This window comes from Cygnus olor, chromosome 3 (assembly GCF_009769625.2).
Source record: "Cygnus olor isolate bCygOlo1 chromosome 3, bCygOlo1.pri.v2, whole genome shotgun sequence".
Taxonomy (NCBI): Eukaryota; Metazoa; Chordata; class Aves; order Anseriformes; family Anatidae; genus Cygnus; species Cygnus olor.
Genome location: NC_049171.1, coordinates 82701021 through 82715024, shown reverse-complemented (window position 1 = coordinate 82715024; position 14004 = coordinate 82701021). Strand labels below are relative to the sequence as shown.

The following is a 14004-nucleotide window of genomic DNA, read 5'->3' as shown; positions in this document are numbered from 1 at the left end:
AAAAAATCTTCTAGATAATAGTAAAAGCATGGTGGTCAGTATATGGTGGAAACTGCTTTGGAACAAGAAATGATTGAAAGGTAATGGCTGTGTTTGCTGGAATTTGTCATTTTTTTGTAATAAAAATCAGGTGTGGGATTTTGACAAAGTGGTACTCCAGTTTAGAAGGCTCCTCTAGATACCACTTTTAGAGCTCATCCCCAAAGGGTATATATATATATATATATATATATATATGTATATTAATCTTTAAATAAATATTTACTTTTCGAGAAGCAGCATTTAAGCTAGGTTTCAAGTATACAGTACTGTTACTTGACCTGTCTAGTAAGGATGTAGAATTTGGGGAGGTGTTGCTGAAAGATATATGAAAGTGAGTGTTTTTATCACTGTGTTTTCAGTACTAGATCTTGAAGATTTTAGCTTAATTATTTAAGCAGGAAGTACCGAGAAATAAATTCTACTAAGAGTGTAAATGATGACCATAAGATAAAATGCAAATCTACACTGAATGGGATTGCATTTTTAAGTGTTGAAAGAAATTAAAAGATACTGAAGATGGATCTTTCCCTTATACTCCTCACTGCATCCCCTTTCAGCTTTCTTGAACACATAAAATAATGTTTGAAAGCCATTTAAAGCTGTTTCACTGTATGAGTTCATCACAACGTTTTCTTAAAACACAATGTAGTACAGCTAGATGTGGTAAAATAAAGAAGGAACCAAGAGGCATACATAAACAAGCATGTCTCTAAACATGCTTTTTCAGAATAATGAAATTCTCGGTCATGGTTAGTAAAGCATTCAAAACATCTAACATGCAAGATATTAGTTGTCAGGTAGAACCATACAGAAATGACTCGATGTCATGGACTTGTAGATGGCATTCAGCCTCTTCAGTTTAAATTATGGGACTTAATAAATAGTTCATCTTTTGGTAAGAAAAGAGGAGGTGTCAATACCTCTGACAGACAGGAGGTACTTAACATTTAGAAACCGCATTCCTAGAGATTTAAGGATTTGTTCCCAAAATATCAAAGGCAATGCCTTTGCTGTTGGCTTTGATTTCATGCCTATGGTGACAGGAGAGATAATGTGAAAGAGCATGACTCTGAAGCTTTCTGGAACTGAAAGAAATTCCAGTCTGTTAAAAATCTGAATACTTTAATTTTATATTGCTTTACAATGCCCCAACACATCAAAATTATTTAGAAAGTCTTTTAGTTAATGGTGGTTTCTGTAGCTGTGTCTGAGGAACCTGAGAGACAGGAGGCAACTCACAAGAGGCCTCTTAGTTAAAGTGAAGAAGAAAATCAAGGATTCCCAAGTCCTGGTCAAGTGCTTCATCTGCTAAATGAAACTTTTTACTCTATTCCCAAATTCTGGTGGGATTTTATCACTGTTTATGTTTTTAGTTTTTTTACTTTTTTTCTTTCAAGTTTGAAACAGAATCATATTGTACTGTTTCTATACATATCATCTGCAGCCCCTTAATTTTGCCTGAGTAAAGACTAGCTGTGCAATGTATTTACTTTGTTCATCCAGAAGTAGGAATCTACATTGTTTTTTGCTTGCAGACTACCTCTAATTATTGTGTTTTAATTTATTAGTGTAGATTTCTCTGGTAGGGTAGTTACTCTGTGTAGGGACATATAGTTTCTCCAGTAAGTATCCCATTTCTTCTAGCAGCTATTCATCTCTAATTTATTTGGAGTGTGAGATAGTTCCTGATGAATGCTCCCACGCACTGGTTCAGAACGATCTGAAGTAGAGCAGGCCTTATGTTGTTAACCTCATTACATCTCATTCTTTAAACTGGTAAAACAGTTAAACTGGTGATGGAGAAAATGTACTTTAAAAACATTTGGGATTTTTTGAGTAAGAGAGGATGTTACTAAGCTTCTGTTTTGAGGGTAATCTTATCTGGAACTTGGGTCCCAAAGTTTCTAAGACCCACATTCAAGCTACTGGTTTGATCCAACTGGATTTAGTAGAGACTCCCACTCAGACCAGTTTCATTTGTATTGTGATGACAGGTTAATATGCCCACTCCGGTGGAGGCAAACCACAGAAATATTTTTATAGGCAGATTATTTATCCTGAGGTCAAACTTGTCTTAGTTAAATATTCTATGAAGTTGTTTTACTGTTACAGATTAAATTAGGCTTTCTGACCCCATAGAAAAGACAAGTGAGGCTGGCATGAAAGTTGTCCAAACTTATAGTTAGGTTGGTAAATACAGGAATTACCACAAGTAATTCTTTGTTTTGTCAAAACAGAAGTAAAAGGTTGTTACTTATCTGTTTACTTTCTTACTTGTATGAAGGATGGGTAGTGCTTGCCAGAAACATATTGCTAATGAGACTGAAGGAGGGTTACATGGATTCTTATTGAGTCTACTGCAGTGTTGGCAACTGATTAACTCACCTTGGTATACAGAATGTGTAGCTGGCAAACTAGGAAAATAGTGTTATCTAGGATGCACTCTCAGTATGCTGAAGGGAAAAATGCAAGAGAAGAAAGATCTTAGAAGAAAAAAAAATAAAAATCCAAGAAATAAGAAATTCAGAAACAGCAACAAAGTGACTTGGACTTCAGTAAGTGTAAACAAGCTGCAAGCTAGATAGAAGCAAATTCTATTCCGCTTACGTGGATGGATTTGTAATGAGATATTTGTTTTTCACAGGTTTAATTGCTGTACTAGATTATGAAGTTATCCTGGTATTTGCTGTACTTTAAATATTTTCAGAACATGCAAATGCCACATGAGGCCTTCTGAGGTCATGGCAATGAATTGAAGCACTAGAGGTTCTTACTCTGTCAGTTAGGTCACTCAAAGCTGTAAATCCCATTCCTTCAGCTAACTGGTAACACCCCTCTTGGCACAATCACAGTCAGCTAATGCATCCTGGCTCTCACTTGTCTTTAGTGAGATGAGCAGTGTTAGATATTGTGCAAGAGCTACTAAATGTTAGATTATACTGATTACATGAAAGAAGGCAACAATTTTAAATGTGTTAGATTCATTTGAAATGCTGCTGTCTGGAAGACTGAACAAAGGGTAAAGAAGAGAAACTCTTCAGGTTAAGTAAGTACACATCAGTTGAGAGGTATTATGTCTTGTCCAACCCTATGGCTGATTTAGTGATAGAAAGGTGTGTGTGGTGTACGTACTTCCATTATGCACTCACCTTGCCCAGAGCAGCCTTAACATTATAGGTTTATGTCAAACCCCCATTTATTGTTTACCCCTTTGAGCCTTAATCTGAGCCTTAATCCACAAGTTTCTTCTTGACCTATTTGACACAGTAAAGCAGTTGCCTGATGTTACTTTCTCGTTTGGCTTGTTTGCACAGAAAATCTAAGGTGCAGGACTGCAGGTTTGCTGAAAGAGGACAAGCAATGTCTCTCCTATCTTCGGGTGACGGAGTCCTTCCTGACAGTGTGGAGTCATCCCTGTACTGGAAAATCACTGTTGTGGGGAATGTATTTTGATACTCTTTGAAGTGGACATTCAGTGCACTCCATCGATTGGGTTCAATATATATGCTATCTATTTGTGGGGCTAGATAATTCTGTAAGATGAGTGTTACTTAATTTTGTGATACTCATCATCCAGCCCTGTTTCTCATTGGTTGTTCTCTTGGTTATTTTAGCAGCTGTGATTCCACAAGCTTGTACTATGTTGAGAGAGGAAAGTATTCAAGATACCAACTAGAATATTTTTGTGTATCATTTGCAACGGCAAAAGCAGCACTTTAGTCATATGTTCTGCTCATCATAGTTAATACCTAGAATGAGTCTGTACTTCTGGCAAAACAAAATCTGTCTCAAAAATAGCATTCCTCACTTAATTCTTTAATGCAGTGTTTTGCCTAAAATCCTAATCTTTCCATAGCAAAAATAAATGCACAAATGATTAGGTGTGCTTTAATCCTGAAATTATTTTGTTTGAAATCCGTTTTTGGTTATAAATTACAGTGTGTCTGATTTTAATATTATTCTCATCTCGTTGTATACACAGAGAGAGTATAATAGTATGTGAGTACTGGAATTGGTTTCTAACAAAAGAATATATCCTTTCCTAGTTGTGTATCCTGTAGACTAAACAAATGGTTATATAGCCATCATTCACAATTCTCAGAGCTCACGTATTTCAAATCTGTTAATGAGTGCTGCTCTACTTTCTTTTGTGGTGCAAACATAATTTGACAATAAAGACAATATTTCTAATCAGAAGGAATATGACTGCAAAGAAAAATAAAATGTAGATACAGTAAATGTCAAACTGACTAAATTGGACAAGTACAGAACGTTCAAACCTGATTTGCTTTCAAGTGTCAAAATTATGAGAATTCAGAAGCTAGCGTTTTGATGGTAAAATATCATCTTTTTAAAAAAATGATATTAATTCCATTAATTCCTTTTTTTTTTTTTCCCTGAGGCAATTAAAGTATGGTTGGATTTTCTGTAACAGCATATCATGAACTTGTAAGGGGAGGGTTTTTTTTTTTTCTTTTTTTTGTAAAAACAGAAAAAAATTAAGCATGACAGAAGGGGATAGTTAATTTTTATCTCTTTAATTCCTTTATAACAACTAATAGAGTCCTAGAGCTGATGTGATCATTACAAACGTTGAAAGGCAGTTATCACAAAATGTGTTCAGCTTTTAATTATACTGCAACCAGACAAACTCTGATATAGAAAATGTCACATTGGAATGGGTTTCTGTTTCACAAAGCACTGGAACGTACTCTTAGCTACATCACCCACTGTCTTTTGATATGTCAGTCCACTGTCTTTTCAGGTGAATTAGGTGTAGGTACTTTCATTTTCTTTGGAAGTTCCAGACTTAAAGTTTACCAAGTATTTAAGTGCTTTGGTGAATAAAGGTTTATTGAAATAGCTCCTGAACACAGTAGAGGATCCTGGAGAAAATAGGGCAATGTAGAATGGGAGTGAGAGAAAAAGTCTGAGTATGTGTATGAGTTAAATGGCAGGAATTTGTATATATCATGAAACATATACTCAGTCACAGGATAATTGGATTTTGAATTCACCTTAGAATTAGGCAGATTCCTATACTGGAAAAATTCTGGGAATGTTGAGAAATTATGAATTAAATGGTGGCAAGTTTGGCATTCTTTGCAAAATACCTGTGATAGTTTTAGTTACTCTTTTATTTAAGTATACTCTTGTTTAATAAATAGCAGAAATATTTTTGTCAAAAGAAAAAAAGATTTGACCAGACTTGACCAGACAAGATTTGACTTGTTTGCCTATTTTTTTCTTAGCAAATACATTTTTTTCCCATTCAGACTGAAATAAATTTCAAAACCCATAAAACCTTTTGCAAAACAAGAGCTTGTAGCCTCCACATAGGTCCCCTCAGGATTTTTTACAAAAAATGCATGCAGAACTTCTCCTTGCTGAATAAGAACACCTATGAACTGTGTTACTCTTAAATTTTGTCATGTTCTGATAAGAAGCTTTACTAATTTGTATAATTAATGAAAGATGAAAAAATGCTGCGTGACACGGAGAAATACCTCATTTTGTCTCTGAAGAGTAGGCTAATTCTTGTATGTTTTGCTTATATAAACCTGTAGTTTTCACTACAGTTCCCAAATGGCTACTTCATGAGTGGTATCAGGTAGCTTTGACATGACAAATTACTTCTGTGTGTGATCTTCTCAAGAGCAGTGAAAAGACGAATAGGCTTGAAACTTCTACTGGCTCAAAGGAGATGATAAGATTTTTAATGAAGAGGGAAAACATCCTGGGGTTACTGGAATGTTGGTTGCTAAATTTTTACAGAAAATGGTTTAACTACTCTGTTTCATTTGTTCAGTACACTCCTTAAAATATATTTTTTTTCATATAGAATGTACAATGATTTTATTGTCTGTTGACTTTATCCTTTCTCTTTTCTGTAACCTTTGCTTGATTGATCAATAATTCAGCAATTAATTTGTTTTCCTTTCATTTACATTGTTCTTATAATGAAAATGGGTGAATTAGATATGCTTCAAAAACAGACACAGCCAGAATATCCATGACTCTCTAGTTTCTGTCTGTTCAGATTAGGCAAAATAAAATACTGTTTTCAAATAAATTGTGTAACATAAGGTGAACAAAACTATTGTGAAACCAATCCATCTGTTGTGTAATGCTACACTACTGTATTACATCAGCAGCCCTTCATCAACAAAAAAAATATTAAAGCCAAATGTTACTGATTACTGAAAGCTTACCATATTGTAATACAGTTATTCAGAACAACTTTGTTATGAAAATATAGATCTAAAAGTTACTGCTAAAATTCTGTTTTGGTGATAGCAATTGTATTTCTGTATTTAATGGAGTTTAATGTCTCAGAACAGTTTAAAGACCAGGAGAGATAAACATTTAGTTTTTAAGCAGTATCTCAATTCCCTAGATGATGAAATGTTAGAAGTCCAGCTTGTCTTCTTCAGTTTTCCATCACCCCAGGGTAGATAGCAGTGCAGAAATCACCAAACAAGTTAGGCTTCATCTTCTAAAGTGTTCTTCTTGCAGTTTCATTGTGAATGGAGGAGTAATCATGTGCTTTGATCAGCATCATCATCAGCTCTTCTCCAGAGCAGGCCTCAAAATCCTCAAAATATACACAGGCTCATTTTTTAAATTGGTATTCCATTTTCTTGTCATTTTTTGCCCTGAAATGTTATTACTCACAAAATGTTTTTTTTTTTTTTTTGTAATTGTCAATTAGTTCTAAGAATAATGATATATGTATTTTTTAAAATAAAATTCTCCTTCTTGCTTGGCAACAGCTAATTCTAAAACGATATGCTGTTGTGATGCAGCTTTGTTGTGTTTTGGATCATCTGACAAGCCATGAAAAAGGTTTCCAACCACACAAATTTGGACTTAAAACCATTAATAATAGATGACATAAGAAAGCTATACCAACTTAGAAAACATCTGTTTTGTGTACTTCAAGATTGAGTGACAATATTTTGGAATAAAATAATTGTTTTCCTGGGAAATGCCTCTTTGTTTAGGTAGCTTAATATATTGTGACTGCTATATCCTACAGCTAATAGTTTTGTGAATGTTTTTTATGAAGTCACAATTGCTCATTAGCTACCTGTTACAATAAAAATCTGTGTTTGTGTTTTATTCTTTAAAATGTTGGCCTGTACACTGATCAGGGTACCAGTCAGTTCGTTTTTTTTTTTTTTTCTTTTTTTTCCTGTCGAATATTGACATTTTGCTTTTGTTCCTCCTTGGAAAAAAAAATCAAACCTTTTAAACATTTTTGCAGTATTGTTCTGAAGTGTCCATTTAGGATCACAGAGTTCAGCTTTTCAGTTGAGCTTCCCTAAATCACTGCCTGCAGAATGCAGAACTGTGTGGTATCTTCAAGGTGTTCCATTCAATATTGCATGAATTTATGTTATGGGGATTAACCTTTATCCATTCTTTAATTAGAGGTCACTGACAGTTGTGGCCTTTAAACATGCCACATGATTACAGGTTAATCACAGGAGTTCAAAGTATGCTTTTAGTTTTTCCTTCATCCAGAAAGTACAAAAAAAAGCTCAACTAAGTTCTGTTTCAGCAGATCATTTATTATTATTTTTCCAGCATTTTCGGTGCAGACACTGTATTTCATACTCAGAAATACTTACTCTCTCCCAGAGAGGAGCACATATTGTAACATAACCTTGTAGAAAATTCTTTGCAATACTGCAGTTGTTGACATCTGAGCTGCCAGTAACTTATCTGATTTTGAATATTCTATGTGGTTTAAGTAAACTTTATATGAAGAGTATGCTTTTTTCCTCTTTAAAAGAACATATCTAGGAAGGGAATTATTTTCATCGGCTTTATTTTTACATAGTTCAGCACTGTTGGCAGGTGGATGTTGTTTCTTTTATAGCAGCCTAGCTGTGTCTCAGTAAGTGCATGTTCATTAATGGTCCCTTGGACTATAAACTTGTCTGGGTAATGCAAGAAACAAGTCCAGGGGGACCATTTGTCTGAATAGGATAAACTCAAGTCTCAATAATACTTGCACAGAACTGGCATTGATTTTTAAGCAAATTCAAAATAATCTTATTTTTAACAAATGGTGAAGGCTTGCCCTGCACTCATTTGATGTAAGCACATTCCTCTAGTGTATACACTACCACTCTGGTTTTGAAACCAATCTGGGACATTATGTATATGCCGTATCTGACACAGTACAAATAAATAGGATGAATAAATTTGCATCTTAATTAGAAATTCACCACATTTCTACAAATGCAGATGTAAGAGTGAAGATGGGTAACGCCTCAACAGAGAATATTGCACTACATATGAAGCCAGAACTTCTTTGGCCCTCCATGAGTGCCCTGTTTGAGGAGAGAGCACGAACAATTTGCTCACACCAATGACTTCATTCTGCAGTTAGAAATGACCACAAGGCAGAGTTTTCAGTGTCATAGCTACATGTAGTAAATTAAACTCTTTAACTGTCTCCATTACTTCCCTTTAACATGACTGGAAACTCATGTTGATTTGTCATTTGATTTTATGGTGTCAAATATGTACTGCAGGAACAGAGGTTTTGAAGAGGATGGGACCAGTCTAAAAATTTGTATTCTTTTCATTGAATAAGTTGTTTTCTAATTTGATGTTTATCAGAGAGTACTTAGGGCAGCTCCCTGCTCCTATACATGTTAGTCATTGCCAGTTTGATTTAGTTAGTCAGTGACAGTTAGTCATTGCCAGGTTAATCTTACATATTTTAAGCCATCTTTCAGTGTTGGACTTTAGACAAAAATTTAAATGTACTTTTCTGGGCTTGTGGATGCTTTAAACTTTGTTTTCATCCCAAGTGGGAAGGAAGAGTTGAAATAACCCAATTCTGCATGAAAGCAAGAATGCTAAAATCTTGGATATAGAGCTGACACACTACCTCATTTCTACATGATTTACAAAAAGAGTTATCATCACTCCTGAACTGGTTTGGTTTAGTTTGGTGAGTACCACTGGCAATGAGCTTGCCTGTATCTGTGCTCATCGGTGCAGCCTCCTGGGAGTTGTAGTTCCTGTATTTTGTGCTCTTTTCTTCTCTGTGATACAGCTTGATTAGCTGAACAAAGTCCCTTGGTTCATTGAGTCGGGCAGCTCTCAGGTGGCACTGTGATGATTCAATTAAAGGAGGATATGGCAGTGATTGTTGGCATGTGTAGTCCAGGTAAAGAGTGGCTCACAGGGAAGAAAGAGACTGTGAGGTTCCTAAAGCGTAGCTCTGATGACGTAGTTTAGCCATTCATGTAAACATACAGATTTTTGCCTCTGTGAAGCACAGCAAAAGACATTATTCCAAATTCTCTGTACCCGGTAATTCCAGGCTTTTTACCTGATGGGAGTCTCAACAGAAATTCTTTAGTGGAATTGGCAGCGTGTGAGGGAGCATATACGGTACAATGGACTTTCAATAGAGGATTACTGTTGACAGCAAGAGCAGATACAGATAATTTATTATCAGTATAATACCAGCAGGGTGATAGTATATAGTTAGTGTGTGTTGGAAAATGGAAGAGCAGCCATTACATTGTAAGGACCCTTGCAGCTTTCTCCCACCCTGCTGGCTTTGTTCAGCCCGTGTTGCTTTGTGTGTGTCTCTCTGCATGCAGGGCCAGCCAGCTGCTGGCCAGCTGCACTGAAAAGCTCTGACTGTCATTTGTTTAAACAAGGAGGGAAAAAAATGTCTAGGGAAACTTCTAAAAATTTTGTCAGCAGTGTTTTTTCCATTGGGTTGTGTCCTGTAAAGATAGCTTTGCTGAAAATAAAATGTAAGAAGTTATTACATATTGTACCTTGTGCTTTGTTAAAAAGTTTGGATGAGGTCTGTAGTTAGTTCCACTGGGTTACTCTACTCCTTCATTTAGACAGAACAAAGAAGAAAGATTTTAGCAAAGTCAATGGCAAAGTTCCAGTGTGGGTGGACACCAGTTCTAAGGTATGGCAACTGAGAACAAAGTTATGCTTAGTGTTTTTCTTGTGTTGCTTGGTATACTTTTAATTCCCTGGCACTGAAATTCATTTTAAGATATGATCACAGGAAAGAATTGAGATTTCTTTAAATGTGTAAGTAGATCAAGGCTTTGAGCTTTTGAATCTTCTGAACTTTAGTTAGTTACATTGGCTTCTTTTTCTAGTCTTTAAATCCTCGTATCTGGTTACCATCTGTATGTGAGGTTGATTTAGGCTTGCTTTTAAAGGAAGAAAACAATTTTGTACTGCACTGACAAACTTTTAAAGTTTTGTCTCTGAATTCATACAAAAAAAATGCTTATCAAGCAGTGATGCTGGAGTATGGTGCAAGAGGATAATTTTTGCAAGATGTGGATGCTTAGCAATGAAATTCATACTTAGATTTAGAAATTTAGAGGTCTGGGTCACCCCAAATCACATGTCTTTGAAATCTAGAGCTACAGAAATTCTGCTCTTAGGAGTTGGATTTCACCTAGCTGTAAGTAGCTAACAGATACTAGTCCTGGTTTGTTGTCAAGACTTCCACTGTCAGCAATGGAGAAAGACGAAACACCTTTGGGTAGTGACTGATTAAAGAAAAAGGAGGCAAATTATACCCCATATGTCGGAAACCTCTTGCAATCCTATCAATTAGGAAAATAACGCAAATAAGCGTAGTCCTTCCAGGGACGTTTAGCAGATCACACAACTGAGAACCATCACCTTTGCTTCCCACTTGGCAACTTTCAATCTATTTCTCCTGCAGGCAGATACTACTGGTGGTGGGCCCCTGGGGTAAGTCAAGTACATCTCCATGCCTAGCTCTCAGTGAGTTTGGATCAGAGTCAGAATTTGTATTAGGTGGCGGCTCCTGCAACCTCTCTATTACAGGATCTCACTATCACCCTTCTTTTTCTTTTGCTTCATATAAGATGCGTTGTCACTGTTGTTGTAGAGTTAGTCTTTGAAATAAAGTTGAGAGAGCCCTTGTATGTCCAGATCAAGATTGCAAATTATCTTCACAAGGAGGCAAGTGAGGTTTTAAATATTAATATTGTGTTTTAAATTTGATCTGAGTTGTCTGTGCAACAGAAAGTGAGTTTTGCCAGGTTTAGAACAGGCTCACTAGTAAAAAAATGGCACATTTTTTGATGTATACAGTTATTTATAAAAGCTCCTGTAGAATCTTTGCTGCATTGTGAACTTTTTTCTAGGTACGCTTTCTCTATTAATTCTGTAATGATGACTGAGAAGTGGTAAGAAGTGGGCTTATACAGCTTCCTTTTCTTGTGCACATTTAGCTTTGTTTGCAGAGAGATCAGGAGGCAGCTGTTTGTGCACTCATTTTCTTTGAGTTCTCTGAGAAGGCTTAGGGCTAAAAAAAGAACCACAACATTGCATGGTCAAAGGCAGTCAAACTTAGCCAGGTAAGCATATGACTGGGAAAGCCTGCTTGTAAGGTGAGATGAGGCTGCTTAAGTTTCACTTTTGAGTAACTGGGGTGCAAGCAATGATACATCAAGACGGAAAATTACTGTATTAGGCAGAAGCTTGTGTTTCCCAGATTAGACTTCTTAAGCAAAATTAGATCAAGATTTTCTTTTATCATTCTAATTAAACTATTCTGCCCTTTTCATTGTCTTAGGTCACTGTTGATGAATGGCAGCCTTGAGTGCTGCTTCCCAAATATAATTAAAGGAGGACATGTTTTTCTGTGCAAGAGATCATACATTTGCTGCATTTAAATCAACCAAAACTGCGGAAATATGGACTGCATGTAATTGAATTTAAATGGTTGACGTGCACATGCTGGATTAGATATTTTTGAATCTTTAATTGAAGCTTTAAAAAAAAAATACATTGCATTTTCTTATTTTTTAAGATTTAAGAAGATCATAAACCACAAATGACCTTTTAGATTTTCTGGTTGAAAAGGGACAAGACAAATAAGAACTTTGTAATCTGACTCACAGACAAGAAAGAATTCCAGGTCAACAATAACTGATTAGGAGTCGTGTGTTGTGTTGTGTTATACCTTGTTTCAGATCATTTCCACTCATTATGCAGTAATCTTTGTACACTGAATTAACCAGGCAGTTGGCAACAATGATATGTGGAGTGTGAACTGCCTTTTTCATAGAGGGTGTTCCCTGCTGACATGGAACAATATTCTGAGCTGGACATGCAGGGGAGGGTGTAATTTTGCAGTACAGTCATCCTAAATCTCACTTGGCTAATAAAGTTTTACAAAGTTTAAATCCTGTCCATGAAGCAAGTTCAGGAAAGTATATGTGAATGTCAGTTAGCAATTTATTCTATATACCCTCAGAAGATCGACTACTGACAGCATGAGGAATGCTAAGCATTGAATGTTTTGCACTCTTGCACCATTCCTGAGAAAGAAGTTACTGCATATCAGTTTCTGGAATATTATGTTCCAGGATTGAGTCCTACAATTGTAGGAGTACTTATTATAATGCAAATGTATTTTTATCATGTTGCCTTATGTTGCCCACTATAGCATATATTATTATTTAGTCTGCAGTTCTAGCAATATTCCTCTAAGTTTACACTGCATATGCAGAATTTATCATCGAATTTACTTCTGTTCATTTCCATAGAACACCCATACACCTATGGGTATAGTTTTATGTTCTTGCTTAAAGCAAAGATACTAACCTGAATTTGAGCGACTTCTTTTTCATTTAGGAGCTCATTAAAACAGTTTCCCAACTGGATATAGAAAGAGCTGAAACAAGCTTTCACTTATTGTATGGATAATAAATGTAGGGACAGATTCCATTTTGCAGACAACAGTTTGTCTACTTGACAGTTTCTTCAGAACATTATTACTAGCCTTTTTTATTTAAATAATTAAATTCCACGTCAGATGAAAGTCCTGAAATGATTTAGTATTTGATTAATCATTACAAAGAACATTGCTGCCTTTCTTTGGAGTTACATTTGTATATTCTTTAATTCAGAGGAATAGGCTCAGTCTTCAACATCTTGCTCTATGCTACGCTAACAATGTCTGCTTCTTTTGGGTGCTTTTTATTCCAGACTAGTCCACTGGATTTGTGTTCCTTGGGTTGTTAATGTGTGATCTGTTAGCTGATGGAGCATATGAACCTCCAGATGCATTCTGTGTAAACAGGTTTTCCATAAGCAGTGGAATTTATTGATTTTTTTTTTCATTTTTGGTATAGATTTTTGTTCTTTTTTCCTAAGTAACTTGTGGCCCCAGCTCCCTCTCTCTTCCCTGACTCTGTACAACACCCCCATTGGGCAAATTAATTCACAGCTGCTAATAATGCTGATTTGCTGCTTGCTGATTTGAGTCATCTGACTTCTGCAGATAAAAAGGGACAATTTGGTATGTTTTTCTCTTTGTCTCAACACCACCCATCCACAAATTTTAATTAATTTTTTTTTTTTTTTTTTAGAAACTTATTGGGAAACAGAGTTAAGACAGCATGTTTTTTTAAAGATTTGACTAATAATAAGAAATGCTCAGTCATGCGGAAACCCTTTTTTCATATGGAGTATGTTGGTAATTTAAGGAAGGAGGAGGGATAATTGTAATTGATTTTACCAGAATATTATTTTATATTTTGAGAGGTTAGGTATTCAAAGAAGGAAATGGAAGAAAGGTGGAAGTTATTTCGTATGTAAACTTAAATTATGAAATGTGCAAGAATAAAACTAGCATTGTTGGCTGTAATATTCTTTGTGTTTTCCAACAAAGGGACTTGTTCATAGTTCACAACAAAGCAGATTTCTGTGTTGAGTTTAAAATACAAAATACACTGGCCAAATTATCCTATAAAATTGAGTTAGAAAAAATCAGTTATCACATGTGGAAAATATGGAAAAAAATATTCAGCAAAGTGATTTAAAATAAAGCTGTATCCACTCCATTACCTACTAAAAAAAAAAAAGAAAATGTTTCTGGCCTCGTTGTCTTCAGGGATGCAAAATTGCATCACG

The 14004-nt window shown here is 35.5% G+C and overlaps 1 protein-coding gene across 7 annotated transcripts in view; it reads left to right on the top strand.

The window, feature by feature from the left end:
• RGS7 (regulator of G protein signaling 7) overlaps positions 1-14004 on the top strand; it is a 260078-nt gene that overhangs the window by 96682 nt on the left and 149392 nt on the right. The window lies entirely within an intron of this gene.